The sequence below is a fragment of the Cydia pomonella genome, chromosome 3, assembly GCF_033807575.1.
Source record: "Cydia pomonella isolate Wapato2018A chromosome 3, ilCydPomo1, whole genome shotgun sequence".
Classification (NCBI taxonomy): Eukaryota; Metazoa; Arthropoda; class Insecta; order Lepidoptera; family Tortricidae; genus Cydia; species Cydia pomonella.
Window position 1 is genome coordinate 2,853,516 of NC_084705.1, and position 14,158 is coordinate 2,867,673.

The 14,158-nt window shown below is 34.7% G+C and overlaps 1 protein-coding gene across 1 annotated transcript in view; it reads right to left on the reverse strand.

Moving 5' to 3' along the window:
• Window positions 1-13,455, reverse strand: part of LOC133515800 (scavenger receptor class B member 1-like) — a 62,474-nt gene extending 49,019 nt beyond the window's left edge. The window contains exon 1 of the mRNA XM_061848390.1: window positions 12,853-13,455. The gene's annotated coding sequence lies outside the window, so the exon portion shown is untranslated. The remainder of the gene's footprint in view (window positions 1-12,852) is intronic.
• Window positions 13,456-14,158: the final 703 nt, after the last annotated feature.

Genomic DNA, 14,158 nt, shown 5'->3' on the forward strand with positions numbered 1-14,158 from the left:
TATCTGTGAAAACTTGACAAAACAACAGTTTAAGGCACAATATGTATAAGTTACTCTATGGTTTACGAAAGGTGCTAGTGCTGCACTCTGGTAGAACATTGCCGTAAATGATTTACACAGATAAATTCTATGTCTGGCTTAATTATACGATTTTCTCAAACTTGCTATGAAATGATGACATGACTTACGTCAAATTAGGTCCGGAAATACTACATATCAGGTGCGATGAGTGAAGATGATATGTAAAGGAATTTCATACTGCCTTACACACCTAGGACTGTAAAGCAACCTTCTTTTGTTTTTTAACGTCAAATTGTCACACAACGTCTTAGCATTCAACCATCAACAAATATAGGTACGCTACCGTTGCTTAGCAACGAATATGCACAACAAATCACAGTTGTTGTGCATATTCGTTGCTAAGCAACGTCGGTGGCGCATCGCGCAGGCGCGAGGACTTACGCGCGCAGTGCACCGCTGGTAGAGTGGCGAGCCGAGTAGGTCGCCACAAAACAAATTGACTACATTTTTTGTTTTAATTGCAAGTTTGAGAAAAGCATTATACAAATCTCGGCGAGAAACGGGGTTGCCGGCCGCGTATCTCTATCCGTAGTCTATATCTACTTGGCCTGCAACCCTACGTTTCCCGGCCTCTATAGTAATGTACTATTATTTATCGCCCGAAACTCGTTTCCTCTCTTCGGCTTTTATTAATTAAATAAGAAAAAAAAATATATATGACGTGGGTTCGCTTACACGTGTCGCTAATTGTACCTATTTTGTGTTGTTAAATCTACAAGCTATAAAATTTAAATTGCATATTTTAGATATAATCAGACACGGATCGGGTCATTAAACTGGATTCTGGTGACGTATTTAGCAGCTTGATCAGCCAGCTAGGTCATCTAAAATACCGATACAAGACCAAATTAAAAAAAAAACTGGACAAGTGCGAGTCGGACTCGCCCACCGAGGGTTCCATAAAAATATGCAGGTACATATTGTATGTTCTCTAAATGTTCAAAGCACGGATTATGTACTGTTTTTTTGTCTAGTAATAGTTTGAATTCACTTTCTCCCACATGTTAGTGATGTTAGCATGGTTTGTTTCATTTAATTTTATTGTGTTTTCCCTGGTTGCCCTAAAAACCAGCGCCATGGCTAACTATCTCATGCTGAGTTTCATCCATTTTGGTGTTAGAATGTTCTAGAATAAGATGTAGATATATGTTAAGTTTAATTTTTTTTACACCAAATAAAGTATTTATATATCTAAAGGTTTAAAAAATTCTAGAATATGATTTGGTTACCCACACAATTATAATTACAAATATATCGTTTTCAGATTTTTCCCTGCACTTGTAGTATAAGAACTATACCACTTGCCGAATTTCATAGTTTCATTTAGGTCAGCAAAAAATACCTTATAAATTTTAATTTCCTCCAGAGTGTCGAAATCGAAATATACGTTTTTTGCGGCATAAACGGCCATATTTTTTTTACGTCAATTTAGAAGTTTGATTTTTTCACACCTTCAAGGGACTGTAGACCTGAGTATATGATTTTTATTTCAATTCGATACCTCTATGCGTTCCTGAGATAAAAGGTCTTGCCAGACAGACGGACGGACGAACAACAAAGTGATCCTATAAGGGTTCCGTTTTTCCCTTTTAAGGTACGGAACCCTAAAAAGATATTTAACTAAAATGTTGACAAACACTATACTTGTTGGTAAACTACACGCTCTAAATAACAGTATCTGTGTACAACAATTACGGACAGTACGGGTAAGTGAGGCTTTGGGATAAGTACGGCTTGCAAATGTATGAACTCGCAACAAACACTACACAATGTTGACGACTGGTCTGGCCTCGTGGGTAGTGACCCTGCCTATGAAGCCGATGGTCCCGGGTTCAAATCCTGGTAAGGGCATTTATTCGTGCGATGAGCATGGATATTTGTTCCTGAGTCATGGGTGTTTTCTATGTATTTAAGTATTTATAAATATTTATATATTATATATATCGTTGTCTAAGTACCCTCAACACAAGCCTTATTGAGCTTACTGTGGGACTTAGTCAATTTGTGTAATAATGTCCTATAATATTTATTTATTTATTTATTTAATGTGTAAACAGGTTCCACTGTGAAGATTGTGCAGGCCAGCCACACTTATCCGTATTTAATTTATGTAATTATTACTCTGCCTATTTCATACCTTAGAAATGTGGTAACACTTCAGGATACGATTTTAAATTATTCCTAGGCAGGTACATATTCCTTTAAAAAAGATTTTTCGTCCTTATAATACGAGTACATAGGTATTTTAAAACATTTAAAACGAAAAAACCCGAAAGTTTTAAATATTATATATAGGTATTATTAAAAATACTTACTGAAAATCGTAAAATGGATTAGCCGACTTCATTTCTAATCAATACGTTTTTAAAATATTAAATATAAACCAACCAATTGGGGTAATGTTTGTAAGTTCGTAAAACTTGTACTTACTTACTAACCACTTCATATAACGGCACGACGCTTATTAATGTCAAAATAATACTTTAGCGAGTTCAGTGCCTCAACTAAGAAAATAACAATAGCTACATTCAATGAATAATTATCTATTAGCTAAAAAGTGTTAAGTACATTTGAGGTTTGAGGTCGACCGCTTTGACTTGGTTAGAGGTACTGGTATATTAGGTATACCAATAGGTATTTTAGCAATAAACACCTAGCATTTAGTGGAGTTCATGGTAAATAAATAGTGATTTTTGCCAAAGCCAAAATTGTTACCTAACAGAACAATCAAATACAGACCCAACATCTACTGTACTTAAATACATTTTCTGGCAATATTTGAATGGATACGAAGTTTTTGTGGTCTTGGGGTCTATAATATAAAATAGTAACAACAAAACAAACACGTGAAATCAATAACTATGTCTTAAAAATTCTACACACATGATTGATTTTTGTTGCCCCCTGGCTTAGACGAAATCTACGTGCTTGAATTTACGATATTATTGGGTAACCCATGGGTTAAATTAATTCTTAAAACATTGACATAAAGTCCACTGTTAAATGATTTTATTGGTAAACCTAATTACTAATTAGGTCAACAGAACATTATTATCGGCTATTATAAGAAAGTACTACTTTAAACTAATATCGTTATCAAAATAAATACGGATTCATTTGACCCAGTTGGCGCACTCTTGCCTAAATTTCTGCAATGCGTATCATCTTCGGGTCTATGTTATGTCTCGCCATATATGTACCTATCTCCATGCACAGAGTAGCAATATTTGTAACAAAACTTCCATGTTATTCAGACATACTAAATATATATGAAATCGGGTATATGGTGTCTAAAATATAAAAACAAAATGTAGGTATTTTAACTGACAGTAAGTCACCCGATGAGAGACAAATGACTTTGTCGCCTAAATTCTGCATATATTATAACTTGTTCTTAAGTATCTGAATATCTTATTAAACATGCACAGTAGAAGCATAAATAACTGGGAAAATCATCACGTGAGCACGTGACAGACTTAATAAAAAAGTGTGAACATGCGCTGAGTTGTTAATTAGGTATGTTTTAATATTAATTGCCAGAACTTAAAATGTTTTAGATTCTTGCCACGAGCGATGAACTTGACAAATACCTACGGTACAGATTTCGATTTGTTTATTTCATAATAGGTAATAAATTGCTGCATAAATTATGTTACGTTAATCTGTATGATTTAATACCTGCTCGGCTCGCCACTCTACCAGGGGCCCATTTCTCGAACGGTATTTAGAATATTATTAGTCCACGAACTGTCAAATCGTATTGGTTGCCATGATAACACACTCATAATAGGTATTAATCTAATATCGACAATACCGTTCGAGAAATGAGCCCCAGCGGTGTACAATCTTACGTGCCTAAGTCCGCGCGCCTGCGCGATGCGCCGCCGCCATTGCTTAGCAACGAATATGCACAACAGATCTGTCGCAAGCAAGGAAAAAATCTCACACCACGAAGAAACCACGTTTGATTTGTTAACTATAATAGTTGATATAAATTGTAATATAATTCGATGTAAATGATACTGTAAATATATTTGTAAATACTCTTCGCGTCTATCTTCTCGTGTACATAGTTTCTCCCGCATACAGCTACAAGTTATATATATGTGATTGTCGGTAATTATTCGGTATTCGGCATATTTCGAGGGTTACCTCAAGGAAACATGAGATCTTCACGAAAATAATTTTCCTTATAGGAGTTATTGGCTTATAGGTACACTCAAGAGAAACGGCATTCTTATAATTATCAACATATCTAAAAAAGTGAAACGAAGGGTTATGGCTTTATTATGTCAATATCCGGAGAGGAAAATGGGGACTATGTTTGTATGGAGAACGGCCTTCTTTTCTCATAATAAGTTCATAGGACAGTAATTTGACTCTTATCTGTTTCAATATGTCGTTTCGCATGCATCCTGCTACTCCGAGACGTGCAAAGGGCACCGCTGCACTGATGCACTTCAGAGAAGACGTGTATTGTTTGCAGAGTCCGACACATCAGCAACGCCCTACGTTGACAGATTAAGGTTTGATAATAATCTTGAAACCGTTAACAAGGATTCACAAGGAGTGAGGAATTCTTGAACAGCCTTAGTCTACTTCTAATTGACATAACAACAACAGTGGAGTTCCGTTTAAGGGCATATTCAGTATCGTGTTCTTGTTAGAAAGAAATAGAAAATACACTTTTTGGCGCAAATAAGGTAAGCACCATGAGGGCACCTTACAGAGATCTTTTAGACCACGCTGTAGAACCCGGGTTCGTCCTTAAACTACGTCCAAAAGAGAAGTATGGGCACTGTGAATGTCATCTCGCTTTGTGTGGTAAGGCACAGCACAGCATATGTTATTCTAGATCTAGAGCAGAGCTCAACTGGGGAGTATTATACCTCCACCTTACAGAAAACCGCAGCCAAATAACATTAGACCCTACTCATAGTGTTGTGTTCCTGCCGGTGAGTAAGGTTGCCAGAGCTCAACGAGGGTGCAGAGTGTTAGGGTCGGCAATGCGCATATAACTCCTCTGGAGTTGCAGGCGTCCATAGGCTACGGAGACTGCTTACCACCAGGCGGGCTGTATTCTTGTTTGCCACCGACATAGTATAAAAAAAGGACTGACATTTACAAACGGAATGCGTATTATATGTGTTTTTTCGTTTTTACAACAATCTACTCGCAGAAATAAGGAAGGCAAAGAATTCTATGGTACCTACCCTTATAATTTGGCTACTAGATTATAGTTTATACCGCATTTAAGAATTTAATTACAAGAACAGGGTGACATTGGTGGCATGAAATACATTGATTTTTATTTTTTTCTTTTCTTATTCGGCATAATTTGAACTTGACTTGGCTCATAAATATAAATGAATTGTGTAATGTTTATAAATCATTTATTTGCTTGAAACAGTTACAGATGTTTAGTCGTAGATGTTTGTATAATGAAAATTGTTGTATTGTGTAAATGGATGTATTGTATTGTTTATGAATAATTTTAAAATTTGCACGCTGTCTTGAGATAGCGGATCAAGGTGGATCAATTATTAACCTAATTTTAAGACCTGTAACTAACACTTTTTCTGCAAATAAATGAAAGATGAATCCAATCTGTACCCCTAGTGTAAATATTTTCGACAGCGAAACGTGACGTACGCGTTTGCGTTAAGTGTCATTTTGTATGAGATAAATGACTTTCCAAAACGTCCCGCTTGGCGCGCTGTTTAAAAACCCATACAAAATGAGTACTGTACCCCTAGTGTAAATTTGATCGACATCATAACGTGACTAACGCGTTTGCGTTAAGTCTCATTTTGTATAGGATTTTGAGTTTCCAAAACGTCCCGCTTGGCGCGCTCTTTCTAAATCCAATACAAAATGAGACTAAACGCAAACGCGTACGTCACGTTTCAAAATCGAATTTATTTACACTAGGGGTACTGAATCTAAGAAGTTACTCATTACTTTAGTTTTATTCTTGACGAATTTTTTATCCTATGTAAAATAGGTGTACCAAAATTATGTCAATTAGTTATACATAAATTACCTCAATAACGAAAATAATAACGATAAGATTTTTTTCTGCCGTAGTGCAAATTAGCAAGTTATTGCGAAAACTAACGGATATTTGTATATGTTCAAAACACGTCATAAAACTTATCGCGTGACAAACACGAAGTGACGTATTTATTTTAAAACAGTATATTTGCACCCTGAATCTTCCTGGTCTATTGTGTGCCTTTTGTGTTTCCTAGATATATTTGTACTTACGGTGTATGTTTTAAGTATACGGATGTATTATAGTACGGGCGGGGACCGTATGATCTACTACGTCATCTGATATGCACACGTGGCACTCGTTCATAAAAGTGATGCTCACTTTGGAAAAAATAGTAAAATCTATTGCCCGAAAGCACGAAAGAGAGTACCAAAATGAAAATGTTATATATTGCCACAAGTGTAATTTTTGTATCAGATGACGTAAATTCCACTTTTTTTATACATTTAAGTAACCGGCAGACGCAATTTCGGCCATTTGGGAGCTGGCAGACGAGTGTTTTCTGAACCTACATATTAATTCCTATCTGTTGCCACCTTAAAAATCTTTGTATCAAATGTCTTAAATTCCACTCTTTTTTGGTACCTTTAAAGTGCCCGGCAGACGCACTTACAGCCATATAGGAAGGAACTGGCAGACGAGTGTTTTCTGAACATACATATAAATTCCCACCAGTCTCATCTTTGTATCAGATGACGTAAATTTCACCTTTTTTTGTAACCAGAAGTGGTACTTTTTTTCGCGTTTTCAGCCAATTCTTTTTTTTTACTTTTTTTTTTCAAACTGAGCAGCACTTTTATAAACGTGTGCCATGGGGCTTATCCTTGTATTTGATGATGTTGTAGATCATACGGTCGCCGCCCGTACTATAATATTTGTTATCCATGGCATTCATAAGTTTTTAATTTTGAATTAATGTGAAATATACCGAAGAATAATAAAAACTTCCAATATGATTGGTCTCATTTAATGGTTTTCCGTTAATTTTCATTTGCTTATTGACAGCTATTATATTGAATACAGCTATACTATACTAACCTACATTTTGAAAGCCTAGCTCGATTATGTGTAACACTGATCCAAAAACATGTATAATTAATCATTTTTTTTATAATCACTTAGAACTTCTACATGACATTAAAGCTCACCAAAGGGCCTCTACTTGTTGGATCTATATCCCCACGCAAGCCTATCAAAAGATCGGGATTTATAGGCCCATGAAATCCAAAATTTATATTATTGACCGAAGCGTCAGCGAAGGTCTCCATTTTCATTCGGGCATTGTTTATATTGTACAAAGCAGTTCACTTTAATGTGTGCTCGATAGACCTTTTTTTTCAGTGATAATCATTCCATAGTTTGTCTACGTCTAAGTATTTCTAAATTTGGCCTTAAGACAAGGCCCAACCGGCGCATAACTCATATTTTGTCAGATACATATTTATAAACATTAGTTTCCGTCTAAACAAGGAAAAAATCGCTTGCATAAGCGATTAAGGCACCAACGGAATCGAACCAAGGTACCGACCGTGGTCAGGGTCAATGCTTTCGTTATGTAATCTTTTGACTAATACAGATCGTTATCCTTAAGTAAGGTCAATGTTTAGGGCTAGGCCGTCTGCATTCGCTAATTAAATGGAAACTTTTTTGTTTATTTAATAACAAAGAAAAATAAACAAATATAATAAAACATACTAAGCACAAATATACGAGTACTACTAATCTACGTCTTCAACCTAGCCACTTCAACTTTTCCCGGCCTAGCGCCAGGGTCCGCTTTCCTACTCAATCTTGTCCACTTTGCCCGGTCTTTTGGCGTCCTGGGGTGTGAGAACTGTGAGATTGTAGTTTGTCAAACAAACTACTAATAGATTAAAAAAAATTGTGTCAGATGCCGCCGTATTTCCTCGCTGAATGGGGATAGGTAAACTCTGTGCAACATAGAGGTCAGCTTCCCATGATTTGTAACTTTTCATCACACTTGCTTGAAAAAGTTCTTATTTCATACAGGTGTACTGAAGGACAAAGGCCTATTTTGTTCTCACGGGAGTTATGGACTGTGAAAAAATGTTTTTTTTTTAATTATGTCACTTATTTATACAAACCAAGTAGCATAAATGAGTTTCACTTTTAAAATACTGACGTTTACAATTTAATATTTTTGTTTATCTTTAAAATTAAAATAATTTGATTAATTTAACGGCAGTTTAAAATATTTTTACATAATTTTCAATCTTGGCTGAATGCCGAATAGATCTGTGCCCTCGATGCTAACCTGTCAAGAAATTACAAAATGGCGGACGAATGTTTGATATGTCACCGTATTTAAGAATTTTTTCGTTTAAAATTTAGTTCTTTCTTCGCAAGTGTGTTGAAAATCATTGTGTGTAACTCCGGGGGTAAGAATATTGCAAACTCGGGTCTTTAATTCCCACCATAATAACCACCCTCGTATACAAAATTTCACTTACCCCCTCGTTGCACAATGTACTATTGTTCACGCAGCAATTTGAACTCAACCTTTTTACCCGTACGGCGAATGGAAATTCCCATGTTTTCGGAGACGTGTCACTTCCGAAACACTTTTTGTATAAATAATACCACATTCAATGTAGGTATGAGAGGCAAATGCATTTTCACCTATGGATACGGAGAAGGTACGATACAATACAATACAAATATTTGTAATTGTATTGTTTCTGTATTGCACACCTCAATACAGAAACAGTACAAATACAGCACATTAATATAATTCTTCAAAATGTCCGGACTCGAAAGACCGAGTTTAAAACAGTGACACAAAAAATAGTATTATAATATGTTTTGTATTTTAAGATTCATATAAAAAATCGTAAAATATACCGTGGGTATTGTGACAATACTGCGACAAAGTTCCATCAATTGGCTACTTGACTGTTTTTTGTAAATAATGTCAAACGATCTTGATTTTCCCGAGGATCAGATGTCTATATGGACTCATGGCATTTAAGCAGCATAAAGATCAGAAATGAGAGTTAAAGTCACACGCTGCGAACGCTCGATGATTGAAACGCCTCTAACAAAATGATAAGGTGATGTGACGTCACATCATATAAGTCTGTCCTAACTAAATGTATGGAAGATCAAGGAAATTGCCATTTTGACCCTGAAATATTGCGTTTATGTGTATAGTTGTTATACAATTTATTTTTCAATAAAATGTAAGGAATCGAATGGTACCATTTTCTTTTCTATTTTTTTTTTTGAGACTTCGGAGCCTTGTATTTTTTTATAATCTCAATATATTTTTTTAAATTCCACTTTTTTATAATTGATGGCTCATTTTCTATCCATTTAACTAAATGTTGTTATAATATTCAACATGTGTCAAGTACCCAATTACACAAATTAATAATGTTTAATAATGACATTTGACACTTGTACGTTTAACATTTCGAAAAGTCCCGCGCCTTCACCTCTTATTCATAAGACATTGTTTTTTGTATTTAGCAATGGCTGTACCTCCTGGAAGTTTTGAATGCATTTTGAAAAGGCAAGTATCTATGACAATGCATCTGTCTATGCAATTTTCAACCTTATATTCCTGTGTTGTAAATAAAGAGATAGTAACTGTATTTTTTTTTATATACTACGTCGGTGGCAAACAACCATACGGCCCGCCTGATGGTAAGCAGTCTCCGTAGCTTATGTACGCCTGCAACTCCAGAGGAGTTACATGCGCGTTGCCGACCCTAACACCCCTCCCCCCTCGTTGAGCTCTGGCAACCTTACTCGCCGGTAGGAACACAACACTATGAGTAGGGTCTAGTGTTATTTGGCTGCTGTTTTCATTTGCGGTTATTATTTTTGTGTTATTTTGATTGTATTAAACAAAAAACACACCATTAAATCCATCTTTAGCCTTAATTTCAAAATTCTCGTATTCTTTGTAGTAGTGACAATAAGATATTATTAAAAATACTAAATATAAAAATTATAAATACTAAATATAAATACTTATTAAAATAATTACCAATAAAATTTTGCTTTTTAAAATTAGTTCCACAATCTCTAGCTGCGTGAATTAATATTAATATTACCTTAAAATTTAAATAAATAATTTATTTGTTTACCAATTACTGTTTTAGTATTTGCTACTTTAAGCGGAAACAACCTTCACAATCAATTAACTAATTAATAAAACTAATATATCACGTAATAAACATATACCGACAAATACCTAAAATGCAAGGACTTGGCTTCTTATAAATAAAATACGCCACTTATATGTTCTTGTGGCACGGACGTGGACCGACTGGGACACCATGGATTATCTTGTCAAAAAAGTGCAGGTCGTTTTTCAAGACATACGTCGTTTAATGACATAATCCGTCGATCTCTTGCCACCATCAATGTTCCTGCTCTCCTTGAGCAGACTGGCATTATCAGGGATGATGGCAAGAGGCCTGATGGGGTGTCCTTGGTTCCTTGGAGCTTGGGACGGATGTTAGTGTAGGATGATACCTGCGTAGATACACTGGCACCGTCCCACCTCCAACGGACTAATGTAAAAGCGGGCGCAGCGGCGGAAAGCCCTGAAATTTTGAAACGTAATAAATATAAGAGCCTCGGTAGAGAGTACCATTTTGTACCATTTGGCGTTGAAACTCTAGGTCCATGGGGTACCAGCGCGCACAAGTTTTTTGGAGAAATCGCGAAACGTCTGGTTGACGTAACTTGGTGACCGAAGAGCTGGCGGCTTCCTCGCACAACACTCGTTCAGTATTGCGATACAACGAGGAAATGCCGCCAGCATCCTTGGTACAATGCCTCAAGGGCCTATTTTAGATATAAGCTAGTTATAGTAATCATCTGTATATATCCATTATGTATATTGTTATTGTAAATAAAAATGTAATCCATAATCGAAATATTTATGTGTTTATAAATAAAACCACATTAAATATGTAAATAATATTTCTCATGAAATTTAGGGTTGTAGTTTGTAATTTCAGTAAAATTACAAACTACCTAACTGCCTAAGGACTGGGACTATAAAAACACATAAGTATGGTCAAACAAGTTTGTCAGTAGAAAAAGGCGCGAATTTCATATTTTCTATGGGACGATAACCCTTCGCGCCTACATTTTTTTTTTATTGACGGAAACGGCTTAACAGACTATAATACCTAAATACACAAAGTATAAACGAAGCCTTTATTCATTTATTTTATATATTACCGCATTGTGCTGACATTATCACAGTTTGCATAAAATAATTCGCAATCATTCGCAATTCTTTTTCAGAATACAGTAACATAATGACTTAAATTTTTATAAACAAACCTTGTATTCAGCATACAAGTAAACGTACAAATTTTAATGAAATTTAAACTAGCACAATAAATAACCGTTATCGTCGTGTACCTACGGTAATGTACAAATATACATGTCAAAATAATCTAATAAAATAACCAGGCAAACGGTTTCTTAAAATTTAAATATTTTTTTACACTGTAAAAAAATCCAGTAACCGTTTCGTTAACTTTTGTTTAAATATTTTGTATTTAATAATTAAAATGTAGTTTCAATGTATTGTATAAACTTACTTTTATGAATCATGTTATTTGGATACATTTTCACGTTTGTTGATTACCTTCTACAATATTAAAAACAAATTAATCTTCTCTTTATTAGAAGAAAAAATATATATAAATATAAATATTTTTATTAAATTAATATTATTTTTACAAGCTTTTATTTAAATTGCAATGTACAGTCAAGGTATTAAATATCGATACGGACAAAGTGCCAAAAATATGTATACACGACCTTATTGCCTATATATTAAGGTAGTGTGTACATATTTTTGTCACTTTGTTCGTATCGATATTTAATACTTTGACTGTAAGTGTTTGTAGCGGTCTTCCAAGTTCAATTTAACCCACTTCTCGACTTCCAATGAAGCTGAGGATTTGCATACAGTGTATGTAATTCGGGTGAAAATGCAATATCACCATCGAGCTGATCTGATGATGGAGACAGGAGGTGGCCATAACAACTTTGTGATAAAACAACTCGATCAAATTGAGTTTGTGTTTGTTAGATTTGTATCAATGAGTATTAGTTGCCTGTGGAAAGAAAAGTACAGTCAGCGATAAAAGTTTGTAACCAAAAAGTATTTTTTCGCTAAAAACTTATTGAATTGTACATTTAACATACGTTATTGACAAACTAAAGTCTTCCCATATGAATGTGTCTGTAGTCTGCATGTTATCACCCGCCAAAAATCGTACTACCCACATTTACGGAATTATAATTGCTATAAATAAGACAGTTGTAGCTCCTAAATATCTAAGTCCAATAATGTCTAAGCATTTTTATTAATTATTAAATAATAATATATCCACATATGTTTAAAAAAAGAAAAAAAAAAACATAAAATAAGTATGTTTTAAATTGAATATCTAACAAGTTTTAGTTTTTATTCTTTGTTTATAAAAACACATAAAAATTACTCCAAAATGTCAATGGAGTTGAAACAAATAATATAATAAAAATAGAATATCCTCATGGTGACCTCCACAGGCCCAAATTATATTTTGAGTCTGTCAATTTACAGTTAAAAGTAAACTGGCAAATTTTGAAATCCGTCAGAAGGTTAAATTTTATTACGTTATTATTTAGGTAGGTATAAAAATAAATAAATAAAAACTCCAAATTTTCTTCAAACTCACCTATCTAACAAAAATCCAAACAAAAAACACTTCACGATCACACCCGAGCAAACTAGTGCGTTAGAGGCGTCGGTGCCGCCGCGTTATCAGCGTATCACTAGCCGCGGGCCGCCGCGGGTTCTATTTTAAAAGGCGCCAACGGCCAACCCTATGCTGAGAGGCAAATAACACTTTGAGACTGCGTTTCCCGCCATACATTGACAGATATACAATACAAATACTCTTTATTGCAAACCTCAATACAGAAACAGTACAAATAATACAACACATAAAGAAGAGGTAAACAACAGACGGTCTTATCGCTAAAAAGCGATCTCTTCCAGACAACCTTTATTTAGGTAGCGGAATTTAAAAAAAAATATGTCAGTAGGTGTTCCAGATGCAATAAAAGAAGTCTAGCACAGAATAAACACAAAACAAAACAATATATATCATAATATACAAATATAAATAAAAAAGATATATAAAGAGAACATATGTTCGCAAACATTTTTTTATTTTACACTTAACAGAAATGGTAAAATATCATGAAACATACAATTGCATATCATGGCATAAACTAGCAAGAGATCTTAAACAAGTGTACACAGCATGCTTTACAAGTAAGCGCAAATTTTACAAATTAATTTGACACCATATCATGGCTACAGTGAAAAATATCAGAGAACAAATAACTATCTAACCATCACAATATAACAGAGTAATAAACTTTACATTATTAAGATTAAACCTCGAAAATGAGACAAGCTTAAGTCTAAGCTGATGTCATCCGTCAGTGAGAGAGGAGAAAAGGATGTCAACCAAGCATTTCTTAAGCCTAGCAATGTGGGGCTCAAAAATATCAATGGCCCTACCCTATATTCGTCATTGATGGACGCATCTGTACTTGCATGTGGCTTTTCATCAGAAGAGTCATGCGTCATGTGGAACCTTTTTATCGAAAAGGGTTCTTCTGCTGCTTAGAACGGCGCGGCGCTAACGCACCCTTTACCGTAGGCTGAGAGGTAAACAACACTTCAAGACTAATTTGTGGTAAACAAATTAATTATCCCGGGTAGTTACTTATCTCTAGCTGGTAGATTGACTTTTAAGCGACAATTTTGAATGATAAATATTTCGGTTTAAAGACATTTTATTTCTCATAAGAAATTACATTTCACTTACACGAGAAATATGTATATTTAAGTAATAAAGTTCATTTGGATTTTTTTAATTCTGTTTTACAGCTATTAGTATTTTTCTCGCGTGGGGTGGTGACAATTGTTGTGTTCAATTCAGTAGTATAGTTTATTTATATTTATTTCTA